Below are 15,832 nucleotides of genomic sequence, written 5' to 3'. Positions count from 1 at the left end.
GTCTTCCAGTCTCCAAAATGTAGAAAATGAATTTCTATTGTTTGAGCCACCCAGTCTGTGATATTTTGTTATGCCAGCCTGTGCTGACTAATACACCTTAAATGTAAGGATTTATAGGGGCTATAGGAATTTCTACATAGCAGCAGAATTACACAGCACTGGCACAATGTGCTAAAATTTCTAGAAGACTTTAAGTTTTGCGCTGTGAAGCATGCAATTGAAATTAATAGCATTAAACCTGGGGTCACCCTACTAAGGCTCAGAGTGGTAACTCACACTGTTGAAGGCATTAAGTGATAATAAGGCATTAGATAATCTCGGAGGAGGAGAGGGGCTGATATTCCTGCAAAGCTGAGAGCTATAGGATGCTTCAGAGAAAAAAAAATGACTTAAAATCTTCCATCTGCTACTGTGCATCAGTCAACTTGAAGCAATATAGATTTTTTTTAATCCCCGTTGATAAGAAGATAGGGATCTTGGTTCTGATAAGAAGATAGGGATCTTGGTTCTGATGTTCAACAGTGTAATCAAGCCCCCGGCTCTTGCCATCTCTGTGCTCTGCCCCACTTAGCTGCTGCTGGTCCTTTGTCCTCAAGCCTTGTTGCCTCCTGGTAACAAGATGGTTGCTGCAGCGTCAGACATTGTGTCCTTGTTCCAGGTAGCGTGGAAGGGGAAACACATTGCTAGAAAGCTTCCCTCTCACCTCTGTCCTTTTAACAAGTAAGAACAAGCATTGCCCAGGACTCTGAGCAGACTTTCTCTAACCTTTCATGAGCCAGAACGCAACCACAGGGTTACTGTTAGCCGTAAGGAAAGGAGAAAGGTGGTGCATCTCTCAAAGGGAGCCATGCTTCTTGACCTTCTTCTTTCATGGCACAGAGGGAATGATAACATTTGTACATCCTGGGGGCAAACAGAATGCCCCCGTCGCTCCAGGCCCTGACAGTTCAGCAATATCTTGGGTGTCTGTGGTACATTTGAGACTCATGATAGTTGGAACTGACTAGTTTAGACTGATCATAAGTCATATCCCAGATTGGACCTATTGTTGCCCCAAAGTAAACAGGGTTCTGCTAGCATATATGGAGATAGAAATCACTGTTAGGTGGCAATTAATTAATAGAGTCTGGCACAGTAGCTGTTTACTTCAGTAAATTATATTCGATGTTGGACTATGTTGTATTTGGATTTGAATAGATGTCCATCTGTTGTTCTCAGAAGTTACTTTTTTCCCCTTTAATAATGAAACTATTTTATACTGTGAAACAGGCTTGGAGCTGAGGAGTTGATTTCTTTTTTTCAGGTCTATTTGCAGCCTCACTTGGGGGACAATGACTTCTGCATACATTGAGTTATCTAGTAGTTTGTAAAGGCAAAGTGGGGGTCAGGAAAGAGTTCATCACAAAGGGAATAGGTTTAAATATGAGAGACCAAAGTTGCAAGGTAAACTCATCAGAGGGATCCTAGGAACCAGGCACTTAGCAGATCGGTGGTAGTTGGCTTCTTATGCCGTACATGTCAAACTGCCAAGGGTTCTCTGGCAGATCATTAGGACCCCAGTGTATTTGATCAGTGCACCCTGGGAGTTGTCCATAGCAGAGAGTGGAGGTCACGTAGGAGCTACATCAGCAGTGAGTTTTAGGGACTGACAAGGCTTTACTCTGCAAAGACTAGTGAAGAACTTATGGATGATGATGTGAAATTCTAACTCTTCTATATTACAAAATGAATAGATGGAGTGTCTAAGGTAGAAACAGGAGATTAGTTTATACATTAGGTATTTAGTGAGGCATGAAAACCAACTTTCTTCTAGAGCAAGAGTTCCTTAGCCTGGAGACTTGGAGTCCTAGTAAGTTCTGAAAATTTATATTCAAAATTTATACTATAATTATGTATGGATTTTTCTAGAAAGAAAGTCCATACCTTTCATCTTATTTCCAAAGATTAAGGACAGAGAAACTGTTGAATGCTGAAATAACCTAGACTTGAAGCTCTTTTCCAGGTCTCATTAGAGTTATTTTAAGAGAATTGCAGCTTCTGATTGTTCTATGACCTGAAAATCTGTTTAAACCGTAATTTTTCTTTGATGTAGAAAGTGCTTTACAGTATGTGCAATATATGACATAATTAGCTTTATGGAAAAGATATGCTTTTCTCCAAAATACTCAGCACTCCTGAGTTTACGAAATTCAGTTTTTCTCTTGAGAAAGATAAAAATGTATGTAATGACCCAAATTATGCATTGTTTTTGTAAGTGGTATTGCAAAGGAGCGATAAAACTTCCTTTTACCTCCAAGATTCTATAGAGCTAAGGGTAAAGTAGTATAATAGTTAAATGCTTAATATTTACTCGTCCATCTATAATTTGAATACCCAAAGTATTTGGATATTTACCTAGATAAACTTTTAATCATAGCAAAACAGTAATAAATAGATAATAGATAGATAGATAGATAGATAGAGTGATATAGGTATATCAAAAAGAACTATTTTTCTCTATTATAAAACAATTCTCAGTCCTTCATTGCCTTCAAAGTTATCCCTTTCCTTTAGATGTGTGTGTTTACATAATGTTCCCCCTGTGGATGAAGCTGACAGCATTTTCCAAATTGATTTTCTATCTGTAATATTCCAACCATATCTCAAACCTCATTAAAGCCCTTTTCATCATTTCTCTGACTTCATTATTTATGGCAGCATCTCCAAATTTAGTTTTCTCAGTAAATTTCATTATTGTGGTTACCAATTCATTATAAAATGATCAGAGGAGTAGGAGGGAAGAGGAAGGAATTGACATATGAGGACAAAGTGAAAGATTAGGACTCTTTGGCCTGGGAAGTAGAAATCTATCAAATCATGAATGGCATGAGTAAGGGGAACATGGACCAACATGGTAGATCTGCAAATAGAAAAGTGAAAGGGCATTCTTGAAACTCTTGAAAAATAAGAAGTAGAGCTACTTAACAGGAACAGAAAAGCAAATTTCAAAGCTTTGGGTGAATTTATTCCAGGATCCCAGGAAAAATGCTCTTGTCCCTGCCCTTTTGTTCGTATTAGACTTTCCTCCTACCTGAGTCTTGCCTTTATTTCTCTAATTAAGTCATCCATCTTTATGTAGAAGATGAACCACGCCAAACGGTGATCCTAATTTGTGGGGAGGATGGCATGGAGTATACGAGTAGAGGGATGGGAGGACTGCTGGACCACCCAGGGTTCGTAGGGGACCAGTAGCATGTTACGTCAGGAGAGACGTAACACGAGTTACGTCAGTGTAGGAGAAAGTAGGGCTTTCCTCCCACCTGGAGACTATTCTTGGCTGCTGTTAAGAGTAGCTTATGATCTCTTAGAAAACACTGATTAAGCACAGTCAAATGACTGTCTGACTCCTTAGCAAGCAAATTTTAGCTGTTCCAAGTCTTGGGGCCACTTGATATTTGCAATTTCTTTCCTTTCATTGATAGCTTCATTTTTTTCTTTATTCTTTTTGGTGTGTTTTTCTCATTGCTAATCTTCTTTGCACTTTTATATATAAGTATGATTCTTTAAATGTCAACATACATTTTATGCAATCTTTATTACATAAATATTAGTTCATTTCTATTTCTTTTGTATTCTTCTTCTTTTAATATCTATGAGGGCAGACCCATAAACGTATGTTTGTAGAGACGAGGCGCTCTATTCACAGTCTGTCCTTCTGTCTGTCATCATATGTGAACTACAATAAATCCAATGGGACCGGAAGCTTAGCCTACTTTTTTTGGTCCCTTGGAGTCAAAATACTTGTGGAAAACTTCCACAAGTCTGGGAATAGTGTTCTGCTCCCTAACAAAAGCTCAGGTGCTAAAATTCTGAGCTCATATCCTTAGTTATATACCAATTCCTACCACAGTGTTTTGCATCTAGTAGGTGTTCAGTAAATATTCAATAAGTGTGTATTGTATCGGTGACTTAATAAATAATTCAAGATCCTGCTTTCCATCCCAGCTATTTGCACTAAAACATAGAAACCAGAATAGGGTTAAATGTGAGCCTCTAATCGAGCCTCCCTAGCACTGTACTTAGAACCTGACTCTGCTCTTATCAAGGTCACCAGTGACCTCTATCTTGTCAAAGCCACTGGTGGTTTCTCTACCTTTGTCGTACTGCAACACTTAGCGGTACTAGATATAATTGATCACTCCCTCCTTGAAGCATGTTTTTCTCATTTCCACGATACCTCCTTCTCCTGGGGTTTCCATCTACTTCACCGACTGCTCCTTCTCAGTTTCCTATGCAGCTTCGCTGCTCTGCTTAACTTCTAAATGTTAGTGTCTCAAGGCTTGGTCACAGGTCCCAGTTTTTTCTCTGTCTACAGTAACTCCCTAGGAAAGTCCGTCTAATCCCATGGTTTTATGTAACATCAAAATGTGTCTACTACCAAACCGATCTTTTCAGTCCTAATTTCTCCCCGAAATACCTGGCTCGTATATCAAAATGCCTACTTTATGTCTCAGCTGGGCTAACTAATCAACATCTCAAGCTTACATATGCAGAAGAGTTCTCGACCACCCCCCACCCCACTCCCCACCCCGAAACCCTTAAACTCCTTCTCCCTCATTCCTCCTTTCAGTGAAGCGCGGCTCTGCCTATTACTTGAACTTACGACTATTTCTTGATTTTTCTCGTTCTACCATCTCCCCTTCCCCATATCTAACTCATCATCAAATCCGATTGGATCTACCTTTAAAATACATCTTGAGTTCATCGTCTGTCTTCATCTTCACTGTCACTACCCAAACCCAAGATGCCATCAACTATTGTCTGTTGTGCTGCAATAATTCCCTAATTGGCTCCCCTGCTTCTACTCCAATCCCCCTAAAATTCTGACTTCACACATCAGCTAAGCTTTTTAGCTTATAAACCTCACATTGTGTCACCGTCGTCTATCCCAACTCTTCCCTGGTGTTCAATCTTCTGGTGTCTTCTGTGGACCTTAAGAGAAAACAGATTCCTTATCCCGACCAGTAAGGTCCTGTTATCTAGCCCTGCCTTCTTCCTGTGGCCCCATCTTGTCCCAGACTCCCTGTCAGCACACTTCAGCAACACAAATACACAAAGCCAGTTTTTTCCTCAGGGCCTTTGCATTAGCCATCCCTCTTTCTGGAACATTCTTTCCTTAGGTCTTCACTGGATCAGCGCTTGTCATTCAGGTATTAGTTCAAATGGCACCTCAATGCTTTCCTGAGTACCTCCCCAGTACTTCCTATTACATCAACCTGTTTTATTTTCCTCAAAGCCGTTATCATCATCTAATATTATTTTGTTCGTTTTTCTATTGTGTGTCAATACTCACTAGGGTGTAAGCTCTGAGAGTAGTAGGTCTTTGTCTCCCTTTTTCACTCCAGTATCCTTGCTGCTCACCTAGTATGTGCTAAATAACTGTAGCATAAATGAATCGTTTTCCAGGACTCAGCCAGAAGAGGAAGTCTGGGGGTTACGAGTTTGGTCAGTTAGAGGTCTGTGATAGTCATTCACATGCAAGGCTGCACTTTTCCCACCCTGGCTCTTTTGTCTCTCTCCCTTATTTTTTCCTTCTTCAGGTTGGACTTGTCTTTTGTTTCCATCTCTAAACAGACTTTACAAAGACACATTTCATCCTCCTTGGCATTTTACATCACCCAGAGAGTCTTTTCTACAGGAGAGTAATACTGTGCTCCATAAAGCTGTTTCTTATTATATCAAATTAAAGGACTTCCTGATCACCGGTCCAAGGCTTGTCTACTTTTCTTATACCAGATGTTCCACTGTTGTTACAACAGTGTCATCTCGTATAGATTCACCTTTGAAGTTTCTGGTTTTCTGGATCTTAATTTGTCTTCTCTGACTTCTTTTGTGATAAAGAATTTTTTTGATACCTCTTCTCTTACTATATCTTTAACCAGAAAGATAACCAAATATTTAAGCTATAATGGATGCCACATACTCAGTGTGTGTGTGTGTGTGTGTGTGTGTGTGTGTGTGTGTCTACGTGTATATAACTATTACCATTTTCACATGGCTCTTCCTTATATCCTAATTGATATTTCATTGCCAAAATAAATATCAAATTGTAGAATACTCATTTACATAAAGAGATTTACCTATTTTTTTCAGTGTAGAATACAGTCTTTTTTATTGAGAGGGTCTAATGGAAGAGGGGTTGTATTCATTCAGAGGCGTTTGCTCATGTACACACTGTGGGGACAGAGCCAGGAGAGCAGTTTCCAGATTCTCGGCCTCACGTGGAAAGGTTCTGGCTCGGGTAGTAGATGGCCATCAGCTGTAACCAGTTAACCATTAGCCACTAATATAACTGCTGTGGCTACGCAGGCAAGGGGATTGGTTGGTTGGTGGTTGGTTGGTTGGTTGGTTCGTTGGCAGGTTGGCAGGTTGGCAAAGAAGTGGACGGCGGGTTACAGATCGTGCGCCTCCTGCTTCCTGTGTCTCCAACCCAGCCGCCAGCGAGACTATAGTGGTATGACTCCCCTACCTATGGCTCCGTGGGTGTTCCTTTTTGGCCTTACCATATCCTGTGTTCTGGTGCGGGGAGTGCTTCATCCTGTTTTTTCTTTTTTCCAGCTTTAGTTTCCACTCCTGTTTTGTATTGTTAAGTCATACTCCAGAGAGTTCTTAAAGGTGTTTCTTCTCTCCCATTTTGAAGCTACCTCAGATCTGCTCCCTATACAATGACTGCACAGTTGGGTATCCTGCTGCAATCTTTTATTTGCTCTTGAACAACCCACAGACTTAGGTTTCAACACCGCATTAGCATGAGTGGACTGGCCATTCGGAAGGACTTATGTTTCATGATCTCAGTCTGTGACCTGACGTTCAGGAGTGGTCTTACTTAATGAGACACCCCATTAAGCAGGGTGTGAAGGAAAAGTCAAGCTCGTTGCTGAAAATCCTAGGCTGCTGAGCAGATTCTTGCTGGTGTAAACTAGAGCATAGTCATGGTTGTTTTCAAGCTAAAGGTTGTAGTCCCACAGTAAAGATAGTTATATATATTTGGGGGTTGTGTTTCAAAAGTAGACCTATCTTATCCCGAGATTCCTGGATGATTTTGGTGTGACTTGTAGAAGTTAAGGTGGAAGAAATTCCCAGATGTCTGAAAACCTTTCTGACATTATTTTCATTGACAAACAATGTGCAAGTGGCCTTGTTTTCAATGAGTATTATTGAATCCACATTAAACCATCTTTTAGTTCTTACATCAGTCTTAACTTTATTAAAGTCAAAAGTAATGTTTAGGGAGGGTAAAAATCATAAATATGCTTCATAAATACTTAAAAGAACAACAGAGCTCCTAGTTGAATAGAAACCTCACTTAGAATTGTAGTTTATCTTTGAAAGAAAAACTTCTGGGATTGAAGATAAACAGGTTTTAGAAAAGAAATCAAATATTATGGCATTTGAAAATCTAATTTGGCATATATTAGATTAATGCCCTGTAAAACCTGAAACTCTGAATTTAGTTTACAGAGTGTTTGACTTAATTCTCTTGTTTCTTTTTCTCTTTTTTCCTGTTATTTATGTTTAAATCTTGGTGATTTTGCCTTTTATAGGTTTAAACATTTTTAAACATTTAGTACTGAATTTCTAAAGGGGCAGGTTCCTCCTTGCTTTTTTCAGTGACCTTTTGAAGAGGTAGTACATAGGAATTTGTGTGTGTGTGAAATGAATATATGCATAATCCCACAATTTCACCAATGTACATATTTTTTGCTTGCAAATAAGTAGGGATTTAAAAATTTGGTACATAAAAAGCAAGGTTAATAAAGGCCTTTTCATATATTCATATCGTAATATGTTTTCTTAAAAATATGCTGCAGCTTATTGAACTAAATTTTATTTTGACTTGTGCCACACAACTATAATTCCTTCAAACTCATGTCAATATACAGTATATTTAAGATGATGTCAGCAACAATTCTTTCTTTATTTAGAATAATGTAATCTAAAACTATCAACATTTTTACTTTCATGAGCTTTTGACTTTCATACCATAATGCATGAAATAATACATTTTATTTAAAGTTTTTGGTGAAATGTCCATCACTGGAGGAAAAATTTATTTAAGTATGCTCCTTCCATGTAAACAAGCTTTTCTACCAGTATCTGTGTGTCTTTGAATATTGTGAGCCCTTTGAATTACTTTCGTTTAATTAGTTATCTTTTTACATAGAAGTTAAGGTAACGATCCCCTTTTGTGGTCAAGAACTGGATTAAGCAGGGTGATTACGCTGGGGAACGAATATCCAATGATATCAGGCTAATTATCTTATCAATTCTCTTCAGATAGACATGAATGAGCAGCCTGCTGGATAGTTAAGTAGGAGCAGAGAGAGGAAGGAATAAGTAATATTGGGAGGATGCAGAAGGAAAACACCTTGTGGAATGACTTCTAATGAGAACAATACATGATGCTTAGCAAGGCAAAGAATAATCAGTGTCTCAAATTCATGAGCCAGCTTGGTATACTTTTATGAGAACATCTTACTGATTTTTATGAACGTTAAGTTCTATAAAGTCCAAAGTGAGCAAAGGAAAAACAAATGACATATATGGTTATCTACAAGTACAGGGTAGGATGGGAAGGAATCTCAGGGGATAGAAAATACATTGAAATATTGAATAGCCAAAATACTAACACCCCTCTAGCAAAATATTCAGGCTATGCAATGTATATACACTTGTTTTGGTTTTTCACTTAAGTTATTACATTTTAGCACTAAAAAGCATGTCAGATGTTAGTATATGTTGAGAGCAAATACATAGTAGCACCTGACTCTACTTGACTCACAAACAGCCATGTTCATTTATTTGTGAAGTGAATTCTTCTGTCTGTTATGTGCATCCATTATGAAAAGTGCTGTGGGGGCGGGGGGGGGGGCGGCAGAATTTAATCAGACAAAGAACCAGCCCTGAATGAACTTGTACTTTGAAAAGGGACATATGTGCATGTAAATGTAAGACATACGTGATAGTAGAAACTGTGTGCTTTAATAGGGAATCGTGTAATGGGGGGAATGTGACATGGTAACGTGGAGTGAGAGCTAGGAGATTTGGGGGGGAAGATGGAAATGGTCAGGAAAGGGTGCACAGAAGAAGTAGAGGTGTTGCCCGTCGGCCAGTGCTCCCTTCTAACGTTTCTGTTAGCCGGAACAAAGTCCGTCTGTCTCTCATGATGGGTTATGAAAACTACAGATTATTCATTTTATAATCATGGAATAAGAACATGATCCCACGGATAAGAAAAGTGACTTAGAAGGAAGATTTCCTTGACTTTTTCCCAGGTCTTCCATATTTCCATTTATTTACATGGTTCCCATTCATTGTGTGTGAACATAGTGGACTCTGAAAGCTCTCCAAATGATATTTTGCTAAAGATAAGGCTACAGATTTTTGTCTTGGTGTCCTTACATAAATGCTGATCTAATTATAATTGGCCTTTATAATTTGTGATTTAAACTATGATATTTGTACTCACTGAAAATTTTTCATGGCAAGCTGCCACGTCAATGCTTATCAACCACTTTGCTATAGAAAGGTAGAAAGGGAGAATATGAAACAAAGCCTATTTATTTTGTTCTTCAGTTGTAGCAATAGTAGATAAAAGATTCAATGAGGTAAGATGTTGAAATAAAGACTTAAATCAGGTTTTCATTCACGTTATAACCATGGATTATGAGAATTTAAAATTTAGGGCTGACTTTGACCATTCCCAAGTCAGTACAATTGGCCTTACATAATAGATTTAAGAACATTTACAGTCATTCTGATTAGATTTCCTAACATCATACAGAGTGATACTACCTGCTTAGATGCAAGAATTAGCTGGATTCATTGAGGTAGATCTTCTATGGATCTTTGAAATAATTTTACCCAAATTATACATAATTTTCAGCGTGATTTTTAAATGTGTTTATACTTTGAAATTGGAGTTGGGAGCCATCAAGCCTACTCTGAAAGCTTATAGAACTGAATTTTCAAAAAGTGCTCTGAGTAATTGCTCTTACTGATAGGTTTCAGTATAGAGTTAGTTGTACATACCACATTGCCATTCCCTAAAGACATGCTTTATACATTTCCTGTTCAGATCATATTCACTATGGACTCAATTGGACTTCATGTAATACCGAAAAGTGAGTTATGCCTATTTCAGCTTTCCAAATTCAGCACTTGAAAATAAGTAGCAGCTTATTATCAGCATTTTTAGTCAGCCTTTTTCTTTGTGTTGGAAATGACTCAGTGGGTCATGCACTCATTCATTCAACATTTGTTCGCCTCTGTGTTCCCAGCACCAGCACGCTATCTTAGTGAACACGGTCGACACCCTTTCTGCCTTTATGGAGGTTACATTCTAGGGTGGAAAGCAAATATTAAGCAATTGATTATATTGTGTTAACCAAAAAGCATAGGGTATGAAGAGAGAATGTCTCAGGGGACCACCTCAGTGAGCTCCTCTTCCTCCATTTATAAGCTGTATGATCTTGCATATATTTATTAATCTTTCTGGGACCTATTTTCACATCTATAAGTGGAAGGCTAACTTCGTGGGTTTGTAGTGAAACTAAATGAAAAGCAAATGCATGTAAAAAGTTGGGCACAATGCCTAACGCGTAGTCACATTTAGTAATTATTATCTATTAGTTTTTTCGTGGGGGATGGGGAAGTCGGGAGGATCAGGGAAGGCTTCTCTGAGCGATTGACTGTTCTTTTTTTCCCCAAATCAATACATGACTTTTATTGCATCTTTAAAATGTCACAAATAAGTCTGAGGAATCACTCGATATCTTGGCGTTTCTGTAGCTGAATAACTTACGTAGTCAGATCTTATTCATCAGTCTGCTGAACTGTTCCTTTTTCAGAAACATAGATACCGTCCCAAAATTTCTGATATCCTTGTTTTTAACTGTTGTGGCTTGTTGAATCAAAGCAGCTGAATTTGATACAAGTTCAATATCATTTCCTTCAAGAATTAACTCGTCTTTCTGGGCTTGAGATACTGAACAAGCAACTCTTGTTGAAATCTGAAATTTCTTGGGTAAAAATTCATCAGCAATTGACTTTTAAGCTGAGGTCTGAACAATGTAGGAATTTGCCAAGTGGAGAACATTTTATGAGAAAGAACACCATGTTCAAAGGCCCTAAGGCAGGATTGCCCATGATGTTTTCAAAGAACTGAAAGAAGGCCATTGTGCCTGGAGCTCAGAAAATGTGAGATGAGGCTGAGGTAGGCTGCGGTAGCTAGATCATATTGGGTCTCGTGGGCCTTGTTAAGGAGGATTTGGGGCCTTATTCTAAGGGCAATAGGAAGCCTTTCCACAGGGGAATGACATAATTAGATTTGAGTTTTAGAAAGATTGTCCTGGCTTTAATATTGAGAATGGTTCTAAATCTTTCATCAAGAATTGAGGGTCCAGCTCATCTCTAAGGGAAGTTTTGGGGGAAATAGTGGTGGATATTTTTGCTAGTATCACCTTCTTAGGTGTTGGTCTTTGGGAAAACAGTCAGTAACATAATTTATATTGTCAATTGTAATTTTTCAGTAAATCTGGGGATCATCAGTATGTGAGTGTGTGTATGTGTGAGTATACTAATGTGCATATGTACATACATACACAAGTATAGAAAGGGTGTCAAATGTATACATATTTTTAGAAAGGAAAACTCTATTAAAATGGTAATACTCGATATATACTGATAACAAAAGATGAATACAAGTCACGTTTGACTTCTGCAATTATAAGAGGTGCTCAAAGTGGTTACCACGTGTGTCCAGACACTTCTGATTACAGTGAACTACTGCTTGAGCAACGTTGACCAAAGTGTCCACTTGTATACATTTTTTTGGCACCCCCGGTATATAAACACAACATGTGTATGTGTATGCACACACGCACACACACACATATGCACATACACATATATTCTGTCTCCCAACAGGGAGAGAACGCAAAGTGTTTTGTTCTCCTATTTTCTGCCTCTGACCATTCAATCTTAACGTTTTTGAGTTATGGCATATATGTTTAAGAAATGAGGGTGAGAAAAAATATTTACCAATGCCTTTAATCTTTAAGGGCTAATGACATACCATGATGGTTACTCTTCATATGACACTGGAAACGTTACTGTGTTATGCATAATGACTTCATAATATAAACTCCAAAAATTTCAGAAATTGTAGATAGAGGGAATCCTGTGTTGTTCTCTGTGTCATGATGAACACAGCAGTTATGTGTGTATACAAGAATAGATCACACCAAGCATCCCCTGAGCTCCGTTTGCAGACAAGTCGTATCTCCACCATGACAAAATTCCCACAAGATTTTGAATTATTAATGTCTTGGAATCTGTGGGATTCAGCAGATATGTTCAGTGTTATTGATGGCAGCAAACTTTATCTCTTTTATTTCTGAGACACATAATGAAATAGGGAGTCCCGGGAAAACCAGTTAGTGTGTAGGGTAATTTTATAGGGGCCAGTGGGCTTCTGCCTGCATGTGTATAAATATGATTTTTCTGTCTCACAGCAGATTGCATGGTAGATTGAGGGAGAATGGACTGGCACTAATTTATGAACCCTTGCAGCCTTCTCAGTGCAGTACAGCCTGTGAGGGCAAGATGTTCTAATTACCCTTACTTCACAAAATGAGAGCTTTTAATGACAATTACTGATTAAAGTTTGGGGTGTTTGGGGACCTTTGAGAAGATGTAGTGACTGTCAGAAGAGAGGACTTCATCTGTCTTTTGTGTAGCTCAGTCCTTAAGAACTGACCAAGCTACTCAGTTAAATCCATCTCCACCGCCCCAAATATTTGAGTGAACTATGAACGGAGGGGCTAAAGAACACTTTATTTCTCAGCTCAAATTAGGTCGCCGAGTTCAACAGCTCTGTTTGCTTTTAGCAGTGTTTTTACTTTGTGGTTTTTTTTCGTTTGTTTGTTTTTTTCTTTCATGATGGTCACACATGCTGCTTTTCTTTTTGGTAACAAAAATAACCCATGGTCCCGACTGCTCTTTTTAGACGCATTGATTTGCAGTCACAAATGGATACCTGACATTGTTTTCCTCTTAGCACATTTTCAGTGTTCAAATTTGGGGGCGGGGGGCAATATTTAAAAGCTCTGGTATACTTTATATTAATATTTATATGAGAATTGTAATAAAGATAAAAAATAGAGATAATTACTAATTGTTGTACTCAGGGCATGTGTTTATATGGTCTACATGTCCTTTTTTGAGCAAAACAGATTTTCTTTATAAAGTCAAGATGACATATTACATGTATGTCATCTTTTTGTGCAGAATTAAAATTTTCAGTTGCACTACACGTCAACATTTGACTAACAGGATGATTGTGCCCTTCTAGCTTCAGTATCTATCTCTGCCCTTAAAAGAAGATAAAAGTAGATCAAGGTTTATTTATTCGTCTGTTTCTTTTTCCCTTTCAAGATGCTCTAAGCATTAATTTCTCCTAAAGCCCCTCTTGCTTTTATATTCTTTATCTTTACAACTGTTGATTTCCATTTTTTGGCATTTTGAATTTTGTCCCTTTGTATCTGCTAAATCTGACGGTAGAATTAAAAACAAAAAGTACTTGCAATGCAGACAAGCTTAAACTCAGTAAATTTAAGTATAACTGGTTAAGCAGGAAGGGAAAATGGCTCATGTTTTCTTCACTCCTCTGGCTCAGAACCTTCCCAGTTCTCAGATTCTGATTTAAATACCTATCTTTTAGTCTGTGTCCTTCCCCAAAACTCTCCAATGCCTAGCCATTAATAACTATTAGCTTTAGGAATACTACAACCAATAATTGAAACCATAAAACATTATTATTGCCTTTGCCAATTTCAATACAATTTCTTGAAAACAGGTATGTTTGTAACCAAAAACCCAATTTTCAGGAATGTACTCATTTATTCATTCAAAGAGCTCACACATGTTTGTTGATTGATTATTCTGGGTAAGGTATAAAATATGAATAAAAAGAGCCCTTCAAATCCTAGAATAAACTCTAGGATGTCTTCAACAAATTTTACTACTAAAAGATGACACCTCATTCACATTTTAGGGATGTCATATACTATTACACTTTTCATTATCATAATCCCTAAAAAGTATGTTTTGAGTTCCCATAGGTTGCCTTCAACTAACATTTATTGCATTGAGTAAGGTAGGTAACTGCTAAGCGCTTTCACGTCCGTCCTCTCACAAGTTCTAACAGCTGCCTGTGGAGGAATGGCCATCTGTACTTTCTATCTGAGGACACTGAGGCTCATAGACGCTAAGTTCAGTGATTTGCCCAGAGTCCCATAGCCACGAGGCCAACCCACCAAGACTCCTAATTCCAAATCTGGAGTTTATCTACACAACTGCCATCCCTCCCTCCTGTTATGTTAGAAGCTGATCCCCTGACCTTGGCCATAAAGACACTGAGATTGGACCAAGGAGACTGACATTCTTCCTGGGGTGTTGGTCTACTACTTGTCTTGGCACTACTCATTGCTTTTAAAAGAGTTAATAAATCTCATTAAGAGTGTATGTTCAAAACTGAAACACAGCAGTGGGAGAACGTCTGTGTAATTCAGGAAAATGAGATTTGATTACAATTGTTCTGTGCACTAACTTTTTATTCTGCTTTCATTTAAAGAACAGAGCTTGTCAGTTACTTTGGCATCAGAATTGAAGAGAACTGAAATCTAGCCCAGTTATTTCAGGCTCACAGTCCTGGGCAGCCAGGAAGCCTGTGATTGGGCCTCTGACTCTCAAACCTACCTGTGCCGGGAGCCAGATCCTCTGTTTGATAACAAAGGCCCTTACACTGTACTCTGGGCCAGAGCTTTTTCCCAGGTAACATAATACTGTTTAGCAGGTTCCCCTCTAAGAGATTTTGGTGGAATTGCCAATTACAGAAGCGAACTAAAATTACCTACTCGTCACCAGAACCCCTCAAAGAAAAAGGCCCTTAATTCTGCATGTATTTCATGCATGTGCTTCTCGAAGTATTACTGCTATTCACGATAAATCAAAAAATTAAAAGCCAAATCAATGAATTATGGAGTGCCAAAGATCATTATGTCATTTTTTGTGTATTAACAGAAAGAATCAGCTTTTCTTTAGTTATCTGTTATCAAGTCTGAGTTATCTTTTTGTTTCTTTGTTTTGGTTTAGATTTTCTGTTTGTTTGTTTGTTTGTTGGCTTACTAATTGAATACATATATGCTGAAGCAGGCACAGATAACCCAGTTTTAAACAAGTCATTTTACAAACGTCGTTGAACACCTACAAATATGAACAAGATAAAAATCATAAGCAACATCCAACCCATGTGACCCTGGACATGTGACCCTCGAGCTCATCTCTCTGTACTTCTGTTTCCTCTTATAGTGTGGTAATAATATCTACCTCATAAGGCCATTGTGAGAATTAAATGACACAACATATGTAAAGTGCCCAGTCTTGAAAAAGAAGGACCTATTTTATCAGGGTTTTCATTGCTAAATTAAGTGGTTTATGGAAAATCACAAAGAGTCACTGAAAGGGTCAGAAATAGAATCAAAATCTCCCTCTGATTCTGTCACAAACATACATGGATTCAGTGATTTTGCTGTTTGATTTTGCAGATGTTTATTGAGTGTCTCTAATCTGCAAGTTGCTATGCTAAGCTCTGAAAAATACAAATTGCTACCGGACACACTTCCTGTCCTCAAGTACTCGTGGACTCCTAGGGGACGTGAGACACACATATACATAACTGGGGGGCCAAGAGGAAAGGAATAAGTGGTATAAAAAGAGGCACAGACAACAG

General features: G+C 38.3%; 1 protein-coding gene across 1 annotated transcript in view; it reads left to right on the top strand.

Annotated features, from left to right (window-relative positions):
- The window catches only part of SLC10A7 (solute carrier family 10 member 7), a 214,971-nt gene that overhangs the window by 101,253 nt on the left and 97,886 nt on the right, over positions 1–15,832 (top strand). The window lies entirely within an intron of this gene.

The sequence above is a fragment of the Rhinolophus ferrumequinum genome, chromosome 18 (assembly GCF_004115265.2).
Source record: "Rhinolophus ferrumequinum isolate MPI-CBG mRhiFer1 chromosome 18, mRhiFer1_v1.p, whole genome shotgun sequence".
Taxonomy (NCBI): Eukaryota; Metazoa; Chordata; class Mammalia; order Chiroptera; family Rhinolophidae; genus Rhinolophus; species Rhinolophus ferrumequinum.
This window is presented reverse-complemented; position numbering and strand designations above follow the sequence as displayed.